This window comes from Rissa tridactyla, chromosome 3, assembly GCF_028500815.1.
Source record: "Rissa tridactyla isolate bRisTri1 chromosome 3, bRisTri1.patW.cur.20221130, whole genome shotgun sequence".
In the NCBI taxonomy this organism is placed as follows: domain Eukaryota; kingdom Metazoa; phylum Chordata; class Aves; order Charadriiformes; family Laridae; genus Rissa; species Rissa tridactyla.
Genome location: NC_071468.1, coordinates 2,292,755 through 2,312,980, shown reverse-complemented (window position 1 = coordinate 2,312,980; position 20,226 = coordinate 2,292,755). Strand labels below are relative to the sequence as shown.

Below are 20,226 nucleotides of genomic sequence, written 5' to 3'. Positions count from 1 at the left end.
AGAATAACTGTCTAAATGACAATAAATTGTTGTGTGTTTCTCAAACCATAACACTAGGTATGGAAGCAACCAAAATACCCCGAGACAATTCTGCACCATAATACTTAGATGACAATTCCCCACTCACATTCGAGCCTGCAAAAAGTTAAAAGTAAAAACATAATGTTTTTGTAAAGTTGAATAAATCTTTGAAAAAAAATTTGCTTCCCAACCATCTTGATGTCTTGGCGTATCAGAGGGTTTCCCTGTGATAATCCAATGCATCGTTTCTGTACTTTTCTGGGTTGCCTGTACTGCTTTTGTTGAAGTAAAATACATTTTATCTTGCAAGATGCTTTGAAGAAACACAAACTTAACTTTTGTCCTGAGATTTCAACAAACTAACGAAACAAACATTCGATGTTCACACACGACGGTACTGTTAGCAGGATAGCCTTATCTACCCTCCTCAAATACCTTCACGCTATGGGGAGTTAAAAATGACTTTATTTATTTATTGAATATTTGCATGGCAGTACTTGTGCTAATGTTTCAATCTCTGAAAATCAGATGCTTCTGCAAGAAATTGCACTGGTAAAGCCAAAAAAAAAAAAACCCAAAAACCCCAAACTTTAAAGCAAATTTCTTGAGAGCTTTTTTTTTTTAAATCCCTAATAGTTATGCCTTTTTTATTCTCAGAAGTTTATCATGGCTTTCTTTAATAATTTATGATTCTCTCAACACTACTGTGGTCCTAGAATCAGGAAAACTGTATACCACTTCCTGTTCTTTTCTCTCAGGTTGATACCATCTATTTTGTGTGAAGAAAACACCTGCCTTTATTTTCTCCGAGTTTAGATGGCTAATTAGCCATATTTTTTTTTATTTTTTTTTTTCCAATCCGTTTCTACTGCGTGCTTTAGTACTGCAATGGTAGCTGCGTTTGCCTACAGATGTGATGGAAGATTTTTAATGGAGAGGTGGTACCTTTCTTTAAATCACCTGCACCATTTAGGAAAAAATTAACAGGTCTTCAAGCTCAGAAGTTTTTCCTCAGGTGCAATTCTAATGTTAAATGCAAATGGAGACTAATCAAGCTTAACTTGATTGCTTCAATCACGTAAACTATTAAAGAGAAAAGGCGGGGGTGCCTGAGAAACAAAGGATGTTAATGATGCTTGAAGTGAGGTGGTGAGTTCTTATAGCGGCTAGAGCTTGAATAAAGAAATAATTTACCTTTTCTGGAAAAGGGACAGTTATAAAGTGCTATGCGAGCAGTAGTTCAGTAGTGTTTGTGTTATTTTGCTCTAGTTTCCAGACTTGTCTTTTCAAGATACTTGAAAATCTTCCTTGAAGGTCAGAATCGAGGAGAATGATCGGGTTAGCTACTCCATAAGTAATTTTTTTGGTAGAAAATGAAGTTCTTCTGTTGTTTGCTGTATATTTAGGTAAAATTCTTTCTAACATGTAACTGTTGCACTCTACTTACATAGTTTCCACAATAATTTGTGTAGTAGTGGCTAAAACATACTATGTTTTATAGTAGCATTTGGGGAGAGACTGTTTCAAGGTAGTGCTTTCCTCTGTTATGTGTATCTTACTAATTTCAAAACACTTTTGTCTAGTGCCTGGGTTATAGAAATGCCTGATAACTAATTAAATATTGTTAGTTGAGGCTCTATTTTTTGGTTCGTATATGTGCTATCTAGATAGCATATTGAAAAAGTGAAATCTATTTTTTTAGCATGATAAAAGGTGGGTAGCTGTTTTGGGCCTGTTTTGTTTTTTAAATTGCTGGTATGTTCTATAGAAGTAAATGTTCTCTGTAGCATAAATAAGGTGATATCTGAGTACTTTTAGTCTGGTGGAGGGTATTACTGATTTTATGGATATGTGATTTGTAAATGTAAGTACATAGGCTGTGTATTTTCATGTGTTGTAGTCTGTATGTCTTCTATTTTAATCTTATCTGTGAAGTTAATGGTAGTATGATGTGTTTTAGAAACCACTTGTGGGAGACTGTGTGTTTGATAAACTTCTAAAATTCAACAGTCTAAATACTTATTCCTGGATGAAAGAAGCTGTTTATGTGCTCAGTGTAGATTTTGCTGCAGTTGTTGTTTCTTACCCCTTGCCTGTTCTGGTATGTTCGGCTGCTGTCCCTGTTAGGGCAAGGGGATACCCTTACAAGCAAGGGCGTACTTTCTTGTAAATGCCTGTCCCTTTTCAGTAGCGGGTGGCAATCTTGTCCTTTCCCCACCCCTTACAAACTATTCTTATCTATTTAAAGTGGGCTAACTAGCTTTTTGCTCAGTGTACAATTCCTGTAAATTTTGTGGGTTAATCTTATAAATTTAAGTCTTTGCTGTGTAAATTTTTGGCTAGATAAGGCAGTACAGGTGTCTGATTGTGTAGCTACGTGGTCAGAAATATTGATCCAAGGGAAGGAGAAAGAACGTATTGTGAGGAGGATGAGGTGATTTCTTTCAACATCTTCAAGCTAAATCCTATATGTTATACAGATATTACGCAGATAAAATTCTTCTTGCTTTTTAAAACTGTACTCTCATAATAGTAGCTCTATGGCAATTTAAACTGGTCTAACACAGGCTGATGTGATTTTTCTCCTCCTCATCAAAGAGTCTGTGCTGAATTGGTGTTGAGGTAGATCGGTTTCCTAGTTCAGGCTCCTGAACACTGCTGGTGGTGTGAGGGAGAAGCAGAACCACAAACGCAGTTGTGGAAGTGGAGAGGTGGGATGATAGATAGCAGTCTAGATTTAGATTAGTTTACAGTGTACCCAAAAACTTGCATCCTTTTCCAGTATATCAGTTGATTTAAGAAAAAATATAATCTATCTCCATAGTTCCTCCACTCTTATTTTCTGTTTGCAATTCTGTGTGTTGTGAAATGTATACAGTTAGGTGTGCATATCTGCCTGTCATATTTGTATCTATACACAAGCACACCTGTAAATGTGTAGATGAATGCAAATTCTTGTGAAGTACTTAATGTTCCTATATTAACAAGCTAGCTTCAAGGCCCTCTTATGGGAGAATACAACTATTACCTTTATAGGATCAACTCTTATCCATAGAGGGATGCATATTAATATTACCACAGTCAAATACTTTCACAATGCACATTTCACAGGCTGAACTCTGCATCTTACAGGTGTATGGAAGATTATATGCTTGAATCTGTGCTTTAACATGTGCATACCGTCTATCAGCTGACCTTCTGACACTGTTGGTTGTCTATGCTTGTTTGGAGATAGTTCTTTTATGAAGTGGGATTTTCTGAGAGGCTGATATTAGTGAGGGGGTGTGTAGCTGGAGTCATGTGAGAATGGTAACAATAAGCAATGTCCGTATGTGAATGGAAAAGATGTGATATTTTACTCTGTTTTCTTAGTTTCGTAGCTTTTTCTCAGATTAATTATGTGTTGCAACCCATAAAAAAAGATATGTCTTTGCACAGAAAGATTTTTATCATATTTTATTTTGCAAAGTGCTTTATGACTCTCGTTACATCTTAATGTTCTAACATTTTAATGATTAAAGGAGAATGAAACTTTAAACATTTTTTGAAGGCAGTTTTGGAGGAACTTTAGGTATATGCATGAGAAGTATGTACCCACTACTGCACCTGAATCTTTCTGCTTCAACACACAAAATCTGACTGAAAGGTGAAACTGCTACAGAGAAAATATTTGTGTCATGTTAAAATATTATCTACAGAACAGAGAAAAATTATCAGAAAAAGATTTTATTCAAACTTTAGATTTTTCTTACAAATGAGGAGGATTTTATCTGTGTAATGTACCATATTTCACTAAAGGAAGAATTTTGTCAGCAATAACTTGTATACATACATTTAGGCCCCGATGAATATCAGCTAAAAATAACATGAAATTCAATTCTGGAAAGCTACATTTTATAAATGTTCTCAAGATTTAGTAATCCGCCACATTATGCGGGAAGATATATATGGTAAGAGATAAGTGAATAGTAGAAGGTGAGGTTGCTGAAGACAGATTTCAGATGTATGGATTTCAAAAAGCGGTGGTTGAATGTTTGGTTTTTTTAGTTTGTTGGGTTTTTTCCTTTATCTTTGAATTTTATCAACTTAAGGGGCATAATTTTATGAAATGTGGTATTGGTAAGCTAACAAGCTACTTGGAAATGTAAATTCATAAAACATTAATCTTTTAAGTCTGTCCTAACTGTTGTTGCTGAAACACTAAGCTTGCCTTGGAGGGCATAACTTTGGGACTGTGTTATTACACTGCTGTATGTTTTTCTAGGCTGGCTTGCTGCTAATGGCTATTAGCTCCTCATACTGACACTTACAGTGGATTCCTGGCTTAATTGCAGTCATTTGGTAGGATTTCAACTTGCCGCTGTATGTTGAGCCAGCAAAACAGTCCCTCTGCTCTACCAGGGAAGCCTTGTGTCCCTTAATGTGAAATTAGTTACAGCTCTTCACCTGGTCAACAACAACAGAAAACTATACATAAACTTGCACTGGCTTGTAGGGCCTGTGCAATGTCATCAGGAGATGGATAGGTCGCTCCCTTTATTCGCTTCAAATTGAAGCTAAGATTAATTATGGAGTTACCAGCTTCTAAAACAGGTTAGTTAATGGGAACTAACTGTGAGCTCACTGAAGTAGCACTAATCTTGCTGGTCTCAATGAAGTGTCTTTCTTTGATCAGCTCATTCTCTCTCAGCAGGCCAAAAAACAGCCACAGGATACGAGTGCTTAGTTTACAATCACATTAATTTTGCTTTAGGTTTGTCTTTAGCTGTTGGAGATTAATGAATCAAAATGGTGTTTAAATTTACAACCGGTTCTCTTCTAATCGTTTGGCAGTATTATTTCTAGCTGTTTTCTACTTTGATTACCTGAGCCAACCTTCTAAAGGACTCTGCTATTGTGCCGTGTGATAGTGGGGTACAGCCTAAAGTGTCTAGGAACTAACCAGATTATAGTGGAAGGTGCTGAAGATTTTTTGCTTTTCCAACTATTTCCTGTGCTGTGTATTTGTTTCCACCATGTCCAAAGCTGCTGTTAACCTTTCCACTTCACTAATTTTTGCCTGTACAACGATCTGCTCTGACCTTAGAAGACGAGCCTCCTTTGATTCCACCAGCCTGCATCAGGCATACTGAGAGTATGTCGGGGATAGTCATGTGGAAGTGCAGACGGGACCTGTGGTGCTTGACACTACACTCAAGCAAAGGGTCTGCCTAACAAGGTCTAGGTACACTAGCATTGGAATAAGTAGCTGGCATACAGACTCATGTAGGTTTCTTCAATTTCTTGGGGTATCACTGTAAGGGGAAAACTCAGATGATGAGTTTGAATGTCCTTCTGAAGTGTTTGGTTCTGCTCTAGACAACCTAGATGGTTTGGTTCTGTAAAGATTTGTATTGAACTCTGTTACACTTCAAAGGTATTATGCACATAAAATTCTTTGCCATGGCAGTTTACCTTTAAGGTGTTTCCTTTGGGGGATGAAAGTTGAGTGGGAAGTGCACTTGTTCTAGAGAAACAATCTTAAATTGTAAGAACAGTGATCTCTGCTAGCTAACACCTGAAGAAGGAACAAATCTTATGTGGTAGGTTTTGGTTCAGAAAGCCTCTTGGGTCAGAAATAGTTGCCAGGAAGGTATTGCCCAAATTTAATGGGATATGCCTGTCTTATAGACTTTCTTTCTCCCTTTTTTTTTACATTACTACCTTCACTTCATGGGCAATACTTATTTTATAGGAGTACTGAAGAGGTGTAATAACCTTTTAATGTTTAAAAGGACCTGAATGGAAGTTTCTACAGATAAATGTTCTGTATCTTTTTAGTTATGAATAGCTTTATATAGAGAGCAGAAGTATTTTAACTTTCTTTTGATAAAGGAAGAGAACAGACTTGTCTCATCTTTGCATTGTTTTTACTCTCATTTTGAGCGGAGGTGGGGACCCAAGTACTTGGACAGTTGATGATGTGAAGCACTGGTATTTGTTCTGGTTCCATTATAGTTCAAACGTGGCTGTGAGACTGGTTTGGGGCATTAAAGCCTGATGCTGATACCCCGATGCACACTCTCTTATCTTGTCGAGGAGTCTTCTTTGTCATGAATTCATTAGTTTCATGCAGAGATCGTATATAATTCTGAGTGCTGCTTGCAGGGAAACTTTAAAGAGAGGAATGGATACCGATAATTACTGAAACACCTCAATTCTGTGTGAGAAATGGGAGAAATTTTAATATCCATTAACCTTGTACTAAGACCTTGCTAAAGTTTTGGGTTTTTTTCTCGCCTTTTTACGTGATAGCATTGTGTTTGACTTCATGTGGAAACTTAGCTTCTGTTCTGTTTTCAAAAAATAATCAATTTGATTGTAAACTTGAGCCCATAGCAGGGAACTCTCAGCTGGCCAGCTTCATCTGGCTGGTTTCCTGTGATTGAGGAGGCAGAGGTTCACCTCTTTTGCTGGAGAAAACTGGTAAAGCTCTAAGTAGGTGTACTGGGTTTTAAGCAGTTCTTGATATGGCCCTCTATGTTTGAGGGGAAACAAACAATGTAAAACAAACAATAAATAATTCTGCTTTAATACAAAACAAGTAAATCATATTGATCGCTTTAATAATTGCTCCCTTGACAGCAATGCCTATGGACAGTGCATCCAAATATGTATAATCTTTGTCTGGGTGGAGTTGCGTCCTTGTGGAGACCCTCTGCCTCATGGAGTTTACCAGAGAAAATGCCATTTGTTCTGCTGCTGTTTGTTTACAGTATCTATTTTCCCATAGCATATGTGTTCCCATATTCCTTATACTGAAATGGGGAGGGAGAAGTCGAGTATGCTTGCTTCCATTCTGGGTTTCCCATTTGAAATTTGTATATTTGTGGTGTTTTTCCTGGGTGATTATGAAGAGGCAACTCACAGGGACAACATGAACTATATTACAGAATGATGAAGGGGGTGAGAGCTTTGAAAAAACGTAGTGTGACTAAACACTGTTTTGGCTTTTCCACTGTGTTTCTAACTCCAAATTTAGAGGGGGGAAAAAACCCCTTAAAATTAACCAAAGGCTACTGCCATACTCTTCTGAAGTAAAAATATAACTTACAGTAGTTGAAGAGCTGGAAAGGGGAGAAAAGACATAGCTAGAGCTCATCTTCTTTTAGAAGAATGCACCTGTATGCAGCCTAGTGCATTGTTCATGGGGCTTCTTCGTTGTAATTGATAAAGTAAACCATAAATAATTGTTCTTTTCTGTTTGAACAGTTCTCTAATCAGGCAATTGGGGTGTGTGCAAGGTAACCACAGAAGTAATGTGACTTTCTCATGAACAAGTATTTAAAAAAAGTTCTAACTGAAAAAGAAAAGAAGCAGCAAAGTAGAGTGACAAATAATGGTCTGAAAAATTTGGAGAAGAGGAGCATTACAGAACAAAGTTATTACAATTATGTGGTTTGTGTGACCGTCCTTTAGGACTTCTTGCATATCTGTGTTTGTACGCATGAGTATGCATATCCAATCGCTTTTGCCTTCACTGGCAAACCAATGTATGGGACAGAATCAACATCACATTCCAATTATGTTAAATTTTTTCTAACACATCTATTACGTATTCTTTCAGCTACAGGTAAAAATTGCACGAGAGACTAGACAGTGAGAGCAAGAGATGAACAAAAATGAACAGTAGAAAAGATGAGTGTAATGTTCATGACAATTGCTTGTAAATAAGGCAGTTAAAGGGCTGCCTTCAGAAATGTAGTGCCTGGAATGGGTGTTCCAGTGTGTGGGAAAGCACTGAAACATTGTGAGCTCCTGAATACAGGGTTCATTCTCAGGTATGCCAAGTCTACGAAAATACAAAGGATTTGCAGGTGGTATAAATGTGACTTACTCCTGTGTTTAAGTTTTCTTTATGCTGTAAGAAAAGAAGAAAATAGCAATTGTGCGAATAAGCCCACAGTCTATGGAGCTCACAAATTCTTACTGTATATTTAGCAGTCTCATTTATGTCTTTATTGTACTCTTATCCACCAGGTTCCTCTTAAATAATGTCTATTTGGTCTTTTTCTATTAACAAAAACTTCATTTTAGTCTGAAAAGTTTTCCTTCTTTTGCTTGCTGTTCACAGGGAAGATTTTGGGTGTGCTGTGTTGTTGTTTTCTGAGACTACTGACAATTGATTCAGTAGGAATTTGTCACCAGATAAGTTTTCCATCTTTGAAGCACTCTGTTTTCCCTGAGGAGCTCTTGTTTAATTGATGGTAACTGGATATGGTAACCCCTTTCTGGGATGGCTCAGTTCACTCTTGGAAGAGATGTCTTTAGGTGTTCTTTGATATTTTGTACAGGAATATTTAATTATTTCAGATATTTATGAAAAAATAACTTGTGCAAGGTTACTTTTAATTAGGCTCTCCTCTGCCAAGCTTTGGGAATGTTTTACTCTAGTGTGAAACCCAGGGACAAGCGTGAGCTCACAACGTCATACTTCAATGCTTAGCTTTACGTGATTTGCTGTATCACCTGTGCAAACAATCAGCACTTTCAGAGATTAAAGATTTACACCGCTAAAATCATACATATCTTGATAAAGAAAATAATTCTAGTCACATCAACGTGGACATGAAAATAGTATGCCATTTTAAGAGAGCTGAAAACTGGGGAAAAAATATGTTTAGTTACAACTGTCGGGGGAAGTAAAGGGAACAACTGCGTGCAAGTGTTATAGAGCATATTCAGTGTTGTTATTAATATAATCTATATAAATACAATTTGTTGCAATGGGTACTGTTAAGCTGAATGTGTTGTTCATGAATCATCTTTTTACCACTTGAGTTAGGTTTTGAGGATTGATATACCGTATCTGTGTTATTTCAGTGTGGTGCTGCTGAAATGAATGATTCTTGTATAAACTTTAGGCTCCATGGACATGTGCAGGGGGTTTTAGCAGCCATAAGATATTTCGATGTGGACTCTGCTGTGACTTCTGTAGTCAGAAGTACAGAGTACTTCTAAGTGAGAGACTAATGCACTGACCTACCTCTGGTCTTTGGATGGTAACTTCATAGATTGATCTGGTTTTTAAACTGCATTAATTCGTTCCACTTCTCTTACGTACCCCATAAATGAAGCACGTAGGAAGAGAAAAGTATTAAGTACCTGCAACTACTTAGACTGTGAACAAACAGGTTTTCATATTGCTAGTTTCATACTGTACTGTAATTAACAGTGTTTAAGAGTGCCTGCTGATGTGACGTGCAGAACTTGAAAAAGATTACAAAAGAAACGTCAGTGCTATTCAGCCTTTAGCTCCAGCCTTGCAGCTTTCCAAAAAGTGTATAGTAGATTTTCAGTCTAGTGAATATTTCTTGTCTGGCTACAGATAAGCCTTCACTTTCCTGGGAGCGAGCGGACACAACATATGCTGGTTGCGTAGTCACTAGCGGAATCCCTTTAATGCCGGCTAGATGATCTTGAGAATTTTTAAAATAATGATAAGGAGAATCTAATTTCAGTGAAGCAGAGTTCATTCTTGATAAAGGGATTTCTAGAAACCAATTCATTGTAACTATAGAAACACCTACATTTTCTAATAGTTGGTGGAGAATGAGAACAGACTTCTCTGAGTTCTCAGTAAATCCCAGAGCTGATAGTGAATGCCAAACACATTGAACATAGTAGGAAAGAGGCTCTTTGGAACTTGCTTCCAGTAAAACATTCTCTAAATTAGAATAATATCCTCACTAAGCTGCTTAATAATGAAAACAGTGGTCAGAGGAGTGTAGCGGTGAATGTCCTTGGAGGTGGGACAAAAAGACTGAAGCAATGTAAATTAATTTTCCGAATCTTTTATAAAGTGATTATTATCTCTCATCACAGACCATTTCTAGGAAATTGGAAAAAAGTGCACTACTCTTGCACTTCTTACGAAAGAAGAAAACAAAACTTTTGGTAACACTGAACAGGAGTAGAAAAATACAGACTGACTGCTATGTAAGAAACTAAAAATCTGGATAATACAAGGAAGATGAAAGGCTACTTTAAAATTACAGCTTTACTGCAAAAGATAAGTGTTGGGTGGAAGTCAGCAAGAAAGTGAGCATCCTGCTTAAATTTGAACAGGATTTGGCATGGAGCCAAGGTCAGACTGAAGTGGTATACTTTGAACCGGAATTAGTTCTTCGAATTCAGCTAGAAAGCTTGTTGCTTCTCCTTTAGCTGTTGTCAAATGGGAAGGAAAGGCAAAAGATGGAGCGATGTGAAGGATTTCCTTGAAGGTGCTTTGGTTTTTGATGTAAGGGGGTCCTTATTTATTTTGGAACACTCCCTCCTGTAGGTAATGTGTAATGTGCTTGAGAATGTTTGTGAAGGAATTTAGGGAGCAAAATACAGTTTAAAAATATCAATGTGAGCTAAGTCCTATCGCACTAAATAATAATGAGTGATAAAGCACAACAAAATGTTCAGTGTGATGGTTCCCAAATAGTGTATTCAATGCAAAACACTTAGTTTCCTATTCTTCCTGTTGCTAATTTTATAGATCCTGTCACTGAAAAATGATGAGCTCGGCTGGTGAAAATCTGCATATGTAATCAAACTTGCATACTAACCTCAAGTACCTCTATATCCCCGTGAAGACTGTAATTTTGAAATTAGTAAGACCTCTGCCATTGTGAATGCCACTAGTGCAATGCATGAAAACTTAGTTTGCAAGCAATGCTGCTTAAGAAGGACGATTCCTGCAGACACTACTTCATGGAAAAGGGGAGAATACAGTGTGAATGTAGTCTCTTAAAATTTCTCAGAGAGCTGCATGGGTAGTTAGATCCACGATGACCCTTATTTAAGACAATTTAGCTTTAGTAGGAGGTATGGGGCTAAATACCCATGCGGCTCTGAAAATATTGTAGCTGAATTGCAACAAGCCATAGTGACCCTAATAAGCACTTTAAACCGAGCAACTCAGTGCTGTTAGACTAAACTTCTCTGGTCCAAAACCTGAAATTGAAAATCAGTCAAATTGTTTTTCACTCTCTCCTGAAGAAAGAATCTTTCTTTCAGGAGAGAAAGACTTCTCTTTTTCAGGAGTACACAGCAGGATTTTATGATGTTCTATCTCTAACAGCTGTAAGTTAACTTTGTGCATGTGTGGTTTTAGATATTTTTTTTAAAAAAATTCCTTATTTGGTCAGGTAAAAAGTTTTCTCCCAGATTTGACCGGAGATTTCTCCCCAGACTGTAATTTCAGTTGTTGTGCCATGCTGCTTGCTTAACATTTGTGCTTTTTCAGCTGAATAAGACATTTTGCACTTGTGGTAACTGTTGTATATTGTTAATTAAATACCAATGCAATTAATTACCATAAGCACCTTTGCCTCTCAGAGGAGGAGGCTATAATTTCAGACAGTACTTAGTTATTATGTAGGGTGACTTATGAATAAATATTAAGTATCGTAGAGTATTTTGGATTGGGGAGAGACTTTTAACCCCCCTGCAGCGAGCAGGGACACCCTCAACTTGATCAGGCTGCTCAGAGCCCTGTCCAACCTGACCTTGAATGTCTCCAGGGATGGGGCAACTACCACCTCTCTGGGCAACCTGGACCAGGGTTTCAACCACCCTCTTTCTAAACAATTTCTTCCTTACCTAGCCTAAATCTTCCTTCTTCTAGTTTAAAGCCATTACCCCCTGTCCAATCGCATCAGGCCCTGCTAAAAAGTGTGTCCCATCTTTCCTGTAGGCCCCCATAAGTATAGTCACACACCCTTGAGTATACTCGTCTTCATTTTTCTAGGATCACATGGGTGCAGGGACTTGCCTCTTGGTTGAGCTAGAGAAACAGAAACCAGGAGTGTGGGCTAGGATTCAAAAGCCAGCATCCTTTAGACAGTGGTAATTCTCGGTTTGAGTGTGAGAGATTGAGACTGGCATTGCTCTCTGCAGGTGGCTCCCCTAACAGATATCTCTCTAAGCTTGTCAGTCACTCGGGCAGTCCCTGGGGTCAGGAGAGACGGATCCTCTGGTGCAAGTGTTCTGCTTCTAGTTCTGCTGTCTGAGATGTGGGCGAGAATAACCATAAAGTGGTATCTGACTCGTGCCTTCTACCACGTTATCTCTCTCGGAAATACCTTACTTGGTACATTCTATGATTTCATTTGAGGTTTTTTCCCTTTTGTTTTTCAGGCTGAGATAATTGTCCTCTGGAAGAGCTGGAAAAAACACAAGTAAGTTTTTAGTCTTTTGGGTTTTTTTTCTTCCTCATCTGAGTAATTTTCTGGAAGACCATGTCATTCAGCAGTATCTGTCTAGAGAGCTCACAGAGACTAGCTTTCTAACACAGGAATTTAAATTGCTTAAGACCGGGTGGTGAATCTTTCACAATTCTTTAAAAACTTCCAGGCATGTCTCAGGTTTCACTGCAGATGAACCTGAAACAGAAGTGCATGCAAACAGCCTTTGCTTTCGGCAGCAGTACAAAAGCCTCAAAATTTGTGTGGGAATCTAAAACAAATACCTATTTTGGCTTTTTTCATTAGAACTTGTATAACTAGAGGCAGAAGAGTAGTAGGGTCTATTTTTATTTGACCTTAGTATCATCTTTTGGCCAGCCTCTGCACAGTTACATGATTGTAGGTGATCTGGATTTATATTGTATGTTGAGCAGTTTAAGTAAGCACAGAGCTTGTACAGATTAACCTGAGCAGACATGTACACGTTTTCCATCCACTAATGTGTAAGATTTATTTATTTTTTACAAAGTGTGTAGTTCTTGTCTGAAACTTTCTTGTGGCAGGTGCTCTTCTCTCAAAGTGCAGTTTTTCCCTGGCCAGAAAAAAAAGTCTCTCCGTGGTCTTTTAAAAAGAATAATGAACAGAGGTTGCAGTCTTTGTCGTCTGGGGAACAGAATATAATACTTGCCATCCAGAGTGTTGTTTTTTTCTGGGGAAAAATACAACCTACTACTCCCTCTCCTGGCCTCATAGGGGAAATATATGGAATTGTCAAAAGGGGGCATTCTTGCTTTTTCAGACAAGTGAAAAAAAAGTCATAAAATAAGTGTTATATTTAGATCTGTCACTTAGGTAGAGAAGAAATTGCTCAAGTTGACAAAGTCTTTAGCCAAAGCAAATATAACATGGAATATTAAATATCAGAAGTGATTTGCAGACTAACTTAATTTCTTATTTTGTGGACAGAGGTTTTATCTGTCTCACCTAAGATTTACCCAAAGCTTTTAATAATTGATGCAAATGCCCACTGCACAGTTACACATGCTCTCTGTGTACAAAAATGCATACCCCCCAGTTGTCAGTTAAATCTCATATAGAACAATTCTCAATATAGCCATGAAAATACATGTGTGACAAAGTCCTGCCAGTCTTGTATAAGGATTTTCTACAACTGATTTTGCACTTTGATCTGGCATATGTAGAGATGCCAAGTAATAGTTGGGAAAACCATGCATTCTTATAAAAGTTTCTTGAAAAGACAAATCCTTATGTGTAGCCAATCTAGACGTACCTCTGGAAATTGAGAAATGACTTATGTCCTGGGTAGGTCTTTTTCATTGAAAGAGGAGCAGATCAGGACTGACTGTGCAAATAGAGAAGAATGTTGGTTTTAAGGTTCTATGTTAAGAGATGTCAACAAAGATGTTCACTTCTAAGTTTGCCTGAGCACTTAAGGATTAAACCTGTTAACAAACAGGTTCAAACTGGTGCTGATAATTCCTGTTTATAACTAAATTTTACTCTGTCTCTCAAGTATTTGTAGTACTTTTATTTTCTCTAGTGAAGAAAATACTTATGGTCTTCCTATACATGTGGTAATTAATGTGCTTTACCATTAATATTCTGGATTGACTATGGGAAAGGAAGGGTGAACTGTATTTTTTTAAAAAAATCACATCTAAAGTCATATGGTTTTTCTCTTGCCTAAAGAATAATCTTTCTCTTTGTAATTCAGTTTGGCTGATGCAAATAAAAACTAGACTTCTATCTGCTTTAAGATCATAGAATATTTTAGTTACAGTATTCTAACAAGATGCTTTTTTTTCAACCAAGATTCTGTTTTTTATACCTCAATATCTAATTTAAGTGTAGTGCAGTGTTACATGTTTCTCATACTAGAAGATACAATTAGACACCAGCACAACAAGCAACTTAAGGGATCAGGTCTTTTGAAGTATGTAGCTGTAGAGACAGTCATAAAATAGTTTAGTTAAACAAAAAAATCTCGATCTTTCTGCACTACCAGTTACCTCCTGTAGTCACTTATACTTGAGGAAAGTGGGTGCAAGGCGCTACCAGATAGTACTTACTCACTCAACAAATGTATAAGTAATCACTACGCTGCAGAGAAACAGGCAGTGTTTACACTGACGGTTTTCTCATGGTAATGGGAGAAAAGCATTGGCCTGAAGCACTTGCATCTGAGCTCCTCATATCTCTACTTAGCCAGGGTGGGAGGTTAATTTGGAGTTAAATATTTGTGTCAAATACTCAAGCTTGTTATGCTTTAAATTGCTAGTGTAGACGTACTCTTATAGAGACTTGGGCCTGGGTATTTGAAAAAGATTAAGTCGAAATGAAAAGGAACAGAACAAAGGATTATAGAAAAGCAGCTGTAAGTATAAGGAAGAAATGTACTAAGTATAATCCATACTTATTGTCAACTTGAAAATAAAATGTGAGCAGATAAAAGAATTGCAATTAATCTGCTAAGCAAAACAATGGCAAAAGGATAAAAAGAGGTTAAAAGGTATACAGAAAACAGAGAGGGAAGGTGGTCAGTCTGCGCCTTGGTTAAGTGATGGAGTATACATCTGTTGGGATTCTGCCTGCACGCACATTTTTCCTTAATGTGACTGCTTTTAGGATTGCTGACTGTTGGGTGGGGGTGAATGCTTCGATTTTGTGGCTGTTTTGTACTACTTTGCACCAGGTGGTGTTCTTTAGGGTTGACTATGGCAGGATATAAAGATGGACATTTTTGTTTTGGGTCAGATCATACCCAGTTGTGTGGGTTTTTTTTCAGTATGGTTTTACTCCACTGCAAATCAGTAGGTTTCCTAAGATAAGTGATAACTTATTACTATGACTTTTTATTAGGAATCTATTATTAGTGGCCTGTCAGAAAACAAAATGCTGTAGTAGAAACATGGTTGTATTTAGAATATGTTTACTGTCACGTTTTTGCAGGTAGGAAGGAGTGTAAGATATTTAGACATAAAAAAAACCCTATAAATGATTTTCACACACCATGAAATAGAAATCAGGTAAACCCCCAAATTATGTTTGAGGATACTTTCATTTGTTGTCATACAAACAAGAGACGTGCTATTGCATGGCAACTGTTTGTTCCTGGTCCTCTTCCTTGGAATTGTAACTTGCCCATCACATGTGTTATTCAGACACATGACTAGTTTAGGGTTTGATTCTGCAAGGTGCTGAGTTACAGTTAGGGTTCTTCCCTTGATCCCATAGTGCCTTTAAAGAGGTGTGTAAGCAAATGAGTAGGCTCCAGTGGGATGACTTGTGTGCTTGGTATGAAGCACGCCACCTGGTCCTTGTGCAAGTCGGGCTCCAAATGACTCCAGGCTTCAGATGCCTGGTTCTTATTTGTCTTAATACCTCTTTGGACAATACAAGGGATAAATTTTCTCAGCAGTGTAATGGATTCCAGTTTAAGAATCAACATGTGAGGTTTTGATACTAAATTTAAACTTGATTCTGTATAGAGTTCAAATTTGGTATCAAAGCTATCAAGACCTGCATGCCAATTTGGCTGTGAATTTCCACGTGGGCTGCTGGACATGCTTCACTTTAAACCATACTCCTGCAGATCTTGGTTTCATTTAAAGGAAAAAACCAAAAATACTTGAGAGGGGAAGCCGGGGAGCTCTGATCCCAGTCTTTGAGCTTGTACCCGCAATGAATGTAGTGCGAACTTTATTAGGACAAAACTTTATCAGAAGAATTGAGAGAAATGAAGCTGATCTGTTCTTCAAACTCCCCCACAGAAACTACTCATCTGATGTAGCACAGCAGATGAACGTAACCCAAAATTTCCAGGTCAAGCGTCTACTTATCTCACAGGTAAGAGCAAAACTCCAAAGGATTCTTGGCGTTTGGGGAAAATGCTCTGTTCTGGAATTCTTGGTTTGGCTTTGGTTTCGAGTATTAGTGCAAATATTGTATTAAGAAATGAAGCAGGGAAGTGCTTTTGGAGTTAGTGGTGGGTGGGAAGAAAAGGTAAGCCAGAGCAGAATGATAAATAATGTGTTAGTCTCTGAAGGAGAGGTGTCATCTTATTCCTGACGCTTACACTGTCAAGATGTTTTACTGATTTGACTTTCTGTGTTGAAGAACACACAACAGTTACTTAGTAAGTGGTTTTATAGGGAATCTCACCCATGTTACAATAAACTGAGCTCAAAGATAACATATCTTCTATGCTTTTACGCTTTTTGGATGATAACTGTGAAAAATTATCTAGTGAAGGTTAGCAAGCTGTACCCGTGGCCGTTTTCTCATGACCCCTGAGTGATAAAGTTTACTATCTTGGATCATGATGTGCTGTCAAATGACAGGTTTGCCTGTCTGGCCAACAAAAAGTAATTGAGGAGTGTTATAGTTTTACAATCCATGTTTCACTGAATTTGTAGCTTTTTGAGCTGTTAGACCTGAACAAAATAGGTCAACATTGACAGAATAAGGTTGGCTCTCATTTTTCTTCAGTTTTTGACTACTTCTGTGCCTTGTACTTAAAAGCATCATATAGGAAGCACGTAGCTTTCTGGAGGTATTGCTGTTAAACTTCAGTTTGAGTTAGGATTTTTTGCTCTTATGGTGTACAGTATTTTGTGGTTGCTGTTCTAAAATCTGTATCTTGAATCCCAGATCTGCATGAATTTAAGCAAGTAATTTGATAAGCTCCTCTAAGTAGGGAATTAGGAAATCCCTACCAGCTGGAACTGCTTAATAGTGGAAGCTTTGCTGACCTTAGGTTAGCTGTCCACAAGCCACTTATTTTTGTAGGTATGGGGCCAAGATATGGAGCAGCAAAATAACTTCTCTCTTGCTCTATTTCTCACCTCCTTCCCTTCAGCAGTGGTTTCATCTGCTGCACCCACGTTGTGTCCTGAAATACATGAGTAATCGCAAAAAAACATCAAAACAAACTTCTTGTTTAAAAAAAAAAAATGCTCTTCTGGGCTTTGGGGCAGCAGTATCTGTGTAAATGGATCCTTATGGCTGAGTTTCCCTGAAGCTGTTCAATACCTGCTGACTCTGTGACTAGCTTGGTGATTTTTAGATAGCTTCATCCTCAGATACCTTCATCTGCATGAAATGGCTTATCTTGCCACTTTGAATTTGTATTAGTCTAATAATGAATGTGTAGCAAAGTATAAAAATCTAAGACAAGCTGGTTTATATCTATTACACTTTTCCAGGTAAGCTATGTCTAGAAAGAGGAAACATTAAATAAGTTATCTTCTGTAGCCAAAGCAGCCTTTTTTTCTTTAAACTCCTGTAGGGAAAGAGACTTAACAGTGGCACCAAACACAAAAGACAAGTGTGTTAGTTGGAAAAAGCTCTCTATGTGGTACTGTACTATCTAGCATAGTGTGCAAGATGCTCTGTTTTGAATTGTGCCCTGACATTAAGTTTTGGGGCTTGACAGAGGATTGCAGGTGAGTAGGAAGAAGTGGGATTTTTACTTAGTGAACAGCCACTTCTCTGTGCTTTAGGATATTCTCATGGATTTCAGAAGTATATTCTTCAGGAAGTCTACTTCGGTGTCCTTCCTTCCACGTGCTCCACTGGAACCGGATAGGCATACTTATTCTTTCCAAGCCCTGTTTGTCTTTTACAGGGTACAGAAGCCACCGTTAGGAAATGGTCTGTGACACTATGCTGGTGGCCAAAGGAAAGCTAATTATTCATGACTTCCTGGAAAAGATGATATTTCTCAACTTTTCCAGAAGTTTGACTTCTACAGGAGGGCTTCTTACAGCCTTGTGTTAGGGAACATTTTGGGTGTACCCATTTCTTGCTGACTGGAAAACAAAGCCTTACATTAGTCAAATGCTTTGATACCTATGTGGTGGCTGTCTACTTCAGGCAAACCGTTTGGTAACCAGACTTCACTGTAACCCCCCAACAACACAGGCACTGAAAAATCCTAGACTTCCATGTACTGGAGAAAACAGATTTGTATTTGTGCTATAGCAGTAAGATATTTAATGATAAAATACAAAGGGGGGGGGGGTGGAGGGGGAAGCTTTCGTTGGAGGTGTTGGATGAACTGAAAGACCCCAAGATGAAAATGTGTTTTTCAAGTTAGATGTAGTGTAACTGTGGTAGTACAGCTGAGATGAGACTGGTGTTCCATATGCATAAAACAGTAGAAAAGGTGTTAAATGAGCTGGAAAAATTAGGAATGATGGAGCTAGTGTGGGGACCAAATGCTTCTCCTTCGCACGAAGTGCCTGAACTCCTTGGTACAGCCTCTGTGTAAATATGTTAAGGGCAAATGAAGCAATTACAATATCATAGGAATTATGAACCAAGATTCCAAAGTAAATGAAGTGCTTAAATATATGCAAGAAATGAAAATATTATTATATTAACACTGGTCTTCTGCTGAGCACATACTAGACTGAAGCAGCTTTGTAAAGGAAAACATTTGTGAGAAAAATATGTAATGGACAAAGTTTAAGCTTTTACCTGGTGCTTGAATGTTTTGGTGTGAAATAAATGAAAGCTAGATTCTTTTTTTTAAAATGTTTTATTGTATTAATCGGAGAAAAGTAAGTCCTTTCCTATGTTTGATATTAGGAAAAGGTTTTTACAGGATACTAAGATACACTTCTTTCAGCCTGCAGTTACGGATTTTCTTAAATTAAAGAAAAAAACGCTACCAAACAACAACACCCCCCCAATCTGAAGCAACTCTGACAGATTTGCTAGCATATTATTTTGCCCTAAGGCAGGATCAGTTTTACCTGTTGTTCAAGATGCAAGTTTGTCTGGCTTCCCTTTAAAAACATTATGATAAAGACCAAGTCTTCATGCTTTCATCTGTTCAGGTTTGACTATCTTTACCTCATATGTAGGAATCTAAGTCCATTATTTTTTGTTGTCTTTGTGTTGAATAATTAGAGAATCTTTGCAGCAGCCTTTCCTGTAGTGGAAGGCTGTTATCCTGTCTCCTCAAACGGGCTTTGTTACACAAAACATCTTTGCTAAAGGCAGTCAGATATAGCACAAATAAAAAAAAATATAATGTAGGAAAGACAAAGATGATACTCAGACCCAAATGCTGGTGTGGAAACACTTGCCCTGTTTGCTTCTCAAATCTTTCCCTCTTGATGCAAGAGTCTTTCCTTCTAAATATCCTCTTAAAGGACAGGAATTATTTTGTGGCTTTGCAGCACCGCTCCTGTTGTTACAGGGTACAGCTTCCTCCACAACCTGCGTGGGTGGTTTTTCAAAGTGTGTAGCAAGTGGCTTTTTGCTGTGGTCTGCGTCGGACAGGATACAATCCTATGTGTATTTCACTTCCACATTATAGAGGGGAGGGACGAGATAAGTTGTTTCATGAACTACTCTGTCAAATAGCCTGAGAGACACCTAATGTCCCATAAGACTTTGCACATTTGAATCTCATCTATCAAAGGAAAGTCTGGTATTTTCTAGGATGCCACAATTTGTGGAAATGAATGAGCTTAATTAAGCTCCTGGGAAGCTCTCACAAATGGCTAGAGATAAATATCAAATGGGGTCAATACACTGTCATGAGACTTTTGGCTTGTTACTGGATGTTCCCATCCCTTTGGGATGGCCTAGAGGGCAAGGACTTCTGAGAAGATTGGGGTTGGCCATGATTAAAGCTATATTTAGAAACTTTTTTAATTGCATAGACTTCAGGCACATTAGAGCTGCCTGATTTTTTTTTTTATGGAACAGTTTTCTGTTAGAAAATGTAGTTTAGTGGAAATCGGAATGTTTCATGGGACTATGTCAATCTGACTGTAGCTTTTGACAGGAAGAGAGAAAATTAACTCAATTTTTCAGTGTTTTAGTAATATGAGAATGTGTCATTTGGACAATGTATGCCTCATTGAACTATTTGACATGGTTTCATGTTGAAACTCAAAGGAGAATGAAAAGTAATCATACTAATCTATCAAGTTTTGAGTTCAAGTATATAATT

General features: G+C 37.8%; 1 protein-coding gene across 4 annotated transcripts in view; it reads left to right on the top strand.

Annotated features, from left to right (window-relative positions):
- BCL11A (BCL11 transcription factor A) overlaps nt 1–20,226 on the top strand; it is a 151,269-nt gene that overhangs the window by 1,308 nt on the left and 129,735 nt on the right. Inside the window, exons 1-3 of one of the 4 annotated variants that reach the window (XM_054196205.1) lie at nt 1,132–1,170; nt 12,190–12,230; nt 16,028–16,103. The gene's annotated coding sequence lies outside the window, so the exon portion shown is untranslated. Of the gene's footprint in view, nt 1–1,131; nt 1,171–1,318; nt 1,428–12,023; nt 12,090–12,189; nt 12,231–16,027; nt 16,104–20,226 lie in introns of those variants that run through there. The other 3 variants (XM_054196208.1, XM_054196206.1, XM_054196207.1) reach the window with 3 other exon arrangements.